General features: G+C 36.1%; 1 protein-coding gene across 1 annotated transcript in view; it reads right to left on the bottom strand.

Moving 5' to 3' along the window:
- Positions 1–1775, bottom strand: part of LOC311038685 (protein NLRC3-like) — a gene marked incomplete at its 3' end in the record, with an annotated part of 32502 nt that extends 30727 nt beyond the window's left edge. Inside the window, exon 1 of the mRNA XM_084048253.1 lies at positions 1708–1775. The remainder of the gene's footprint in view (positions 1–1707) is intronic.
- Positions 1776–2009: the final 234 nt, after the last annotated feature.

The following is a 2009-nucleotide window of genomic DNA, read 5'->3' as shown; positions in this document are numbered from 1 at the left end:
CTCCAGGAGAAAATGGCCGCCGATCGGATTAAAATGCATTTTATGAAACAATACGGAAGATACGGGTACTTTTGAGGACCCGTAAATCATTGTAACATCCATGGCCATACGGTAAGCACTTAATATATGAAATATGAACGTTTATGTAGATGTACGGACTGTAAATGGAGAAAGTGCAAAAACCAGGTTGAAGTTCAGCCCCATAATCAGCTATAATGAACGAACAGCTGAGAAACAAAGCTGCACATTTAAGCACATAGAATAGAAGTTGTGCTGAAGTCTGTGTCACGTGTCCTCTAAGGTTTTCTATAGTCTGTGTCACGTGTCCTCTAAGGTTTTCTGTAGTCTGTGTCACGTGTCCTCTAAGCTTTTCTGGAGCTCAACAACTTCAAAGTATTTTTTAAAACGTTAAAAACAGAACAAAAACTCATGAAGCGAGCCTACGTTACTGAAAGCTTTGTGACCCATAGAAAGCTGTGACCCTAGAGGGAGCTGTTTCACAGGAGAGCAGAGAACACGGGTGGCCCGAGTCAAACTTCCTCACACCACGGTGTGAACGCACAAAGTAACTAAGTACATTTACTCAAGTACTGTACTTAAGTACAATGTTGAGGTATGTTTGACTTTACTGGAGTATTTACAGTTTTCAGTGCTTTTACTTCTACTGCACTACATCTCAGAGGCAATTATTGTACTTTTACTCCACTACAATTATTTGACAACTTTAGTTACTAGTTACTTTGCAGATTTTGATTAATATTATAAGACATACATTAACCCTTATATATACATTTGAAAATAGCAGATCTACAAGCTCACAATGCGTCGCGTTGTGAGCTTGTAGATCTGCTATTTTCAAAAGATTATTTTATACATTTGAAAACTTGTGAAATGGGAAATTCGACACACTTTCTACTTCTGGTACTTTAAGTACATTTCTATACCAATACCTTTGTACTTTTACTCAAGTAAAATAAACGACATAAACTACACAGCTTATTATCCACACACCCTGTTTTCTTTTTATTCTCCGGCTCTTTCCTCTTATAAATATTCAAAAAGAAAACAGGCCGTGGATCCTTAAAGTTACAGTTTAGTTCAGACTGTTTGCAGTGGTGGAAAGTAACTAAGTACATTTACTTAAGTACTGTACTTAAGTACAATTTTGAGGTATTTGTACTTTACTTGAGTATTTCCAATTTCCAATACTTTTACTTCTACTCCACTACATCTCAGAGGCAAATATTGTACTTTTACTCCACTACAATGATTTGAAAACTTTAGTTACTAGTTACTTTTCAGATGTAAATTATGATATAATGAAACATACATTAACCACTTTAAACCTATTTCATACCTAGGCTATTTGAAAATAGCAGATCTACAAGCTCACAACGCGTCGCAGCGCGACGCGTTGTGAGCTTGTAGATCTGCTATTTTCAAACATTTAGTACTTTTACTTTTGGTACTTTAAGTACAATTTGATGCCAATACTTTTGTACTTTTACTCAAGTACATTTTTAATTTTGGATTTTTACTTGTAACAGAGTATTTTTATATTGCAGTATTGGTACTTTTACTTAAGTAAAGAATTTGAGTACTTTTTCCACCACTGGAAACAGGGCGTGGATCCTGAAAGTTACAGTTTAGTTCAGACTGTTTGTAACAAATATATAAATATAACTAGAAATATAAATATAACTCTACCTGTCTCAGTGTAACAGCTGCTCCACGTCAACATGTATAAATAAATACATCCATGACTTTACTGAGAAGAACAAAGATCCTCCATCTTGCCTTCTTGTTCCTCTAAACAAGTTTACTTTCAGTTTGAAAACTATCATCCCACTTCCTGGTTTCTCTTCTTCTTCACTCAGAAAGGACAACGGCTCAGTGTCGCCCTCCTGTGGTTCATCATGACCTCCACACTCTGTGCTTTGAGATGCATTGTGATGCAAAATGCATTAAAAGGTGGATCATAGCGCCATCTGGTGGTTGATCTACCAACT

The sequence above is a fragment of the Gymnoscopelus microlampas genome, assembly GCF_963454915.1.
Source record: "Gymnoscopelus microlampas genome assembly, chromosome: 22".
NCBI classification, from domain to species: domain Eukaryota; kingdom Metazoa; phylum Chordata; class Actinopteri; order Myctophiformes; family Myctophidae; genus Gymnoscopelus; species Gymnoscopelus microlampas.
The sequence above is the reverse complement of the archived record's forward strand: the minus strand, read 5'-3'. Positions and strand labels throughout refer to the sequence as shown.